We start from the raw sequence: 1,727 nt of genomic DNA, 5'->3' as shown, positions 1-1,727 counted from the left end.
GATCATCGTTGCTTATTGCATAGCTTTCATTCATTTCTCCTTTGTTCCTTCTATATATCTCTCGTTTCACTTTTCCCTGACTCTTAGTCTGGAGAAGTCAAGTCAAGTCAAGTCAAGTTTATTTGTCACATGCACATACGAGATGTGCAGTCACCTATTATTTTTCTTCAGAGATATTGCCTGATCCGCTGAGTTACTCCAGCTTTTTGTGTGGGAAATTTGACTTTAGACGAGACACCTTGATTACTGAATAACAGGAGGCCTCTCGAGGGAATGAACTCATACAAGGGAGTAGTTACCTCCAGAAACCTACTGCCCACTGGAGTGGTGGAGACAGAATCAATTGGAACAGTCAAAGGGGAATTGAATGGGCAACTGAACGGGAGTTAAAGTGAAGGGTGACAAAGAAATATAATTTCTATCTGATTAAATCTAGCCCATTCTCCAATATCACGCGGTATCCCGTTCACACATTATCCAGCTAAACTGCCCATGGTTTTCAGACCAAATCCACAGCACAATGGCACTTCACAGCCATCGGATTCAATTTGGTCAAATGATACTCCAAAACCGCAGTTGTGTTTTTTAAAACAATTACACAATTCAATAAATGAGCAAACCAACACTGACGTTTCAATTTCGGATTCTTGCAAAGGGTCAGTTTACATAAACCGGAGGGGGAAAAAAAATCAAATATTTGAGGTTGATTTCCTGCCTTATTTCATGAGACTGATAATCTTGCCCTGGACGCGGGGCGATTAGTTACAATGCTTTTTCAGTTAGGAAGGGAAGGATCGGGTTTGTCAAATCCCATAAAATGGCATTAAACATGAAATGTAGAATTTCCCTTAACGGTGGCGTGTTTTAATGCGCGGAACAGGAGCTGTTCAAACCTCAATGGTCGTAACTAGACAATGGCATGGGTTGTTCACAGGCTTTTGGCATTGACGTCACTACTAAAAATAAGATAGAGTGATGACTTGATATTGAGGATGTGTTTTAAAACAGCCGGGCAATCTTGGATGAGTTTCCAGAAACGGTTCAATTACAACTTTCACAGTGAGAAAATTAAAAAAAATGTAGGGAAGGTGGGGAGAGACAAAGGCGTGGCATAACTGGTAGAACCGCTGCCTCACAGCGCCAGAGACCCGGGTTCGATCCTGACCTCTGGTGCTGTATGTACGGAGATTGTGCGTTCTTCCTGTGACCGCGTGGGTTTCCTCCGGGTGCTCAGGTGCTGAGGATTTTGTAGGTTAATTGACTTCTGGAAATTGCCCCGAGTGTGGCGGGAGTGGATGAGGGAGTTGGGTAGATGGTCGATGGGTCGAAGGGCCTGTCTCCATGCAGTATCTTCCACTCAATCAGCAAAGTAGATAACTGCTGCCAATAATGAGCTTCAGCAGAGTGGACAATGTGATCTGTGCTGTATAATTCAATAATTGCAGAACTCATTGGGGGTGAATGATGCGAAGATAGACACAAAAGTACTAGAGGACTCACAGTTGGTCAGGAAGCACCTCTGGAGAAATTGAACAGTTGACGTTTCGGGTCGAGACCCTTCTTCATCTGCAGTTCCTTCACACATAGAAACATAGAAACATAGAAACATAGAAAATAGGTGCAGGAGTAGCCATTCGAGCCTGCACCGCCATTCAATATGATCATGGCTGATCATCCAACTCAGTATCCCATCCCTGCCTTCTCTCCATACCCCCTGATTCCTTTAG

The sequence above is a fragment of the Leucoraja erinacea genome, chromosome 27, assembly GCF_028641065.1.
Source record: "Leucoraja erinacea ecotype New England chromosome 27, Leri_hhj_1, whole genome shotgun sequence".
Taxonomy (NCBI): domain Eukaryota; kingdom Metazoa; phylum Chordata; class Chondrichthyes; order Rajiformes; family Rajidae; genus Leucoraja; species Leucoraja erinaceus.
This window is presented reverse-complemented; position numbering follows the sequence as displayed.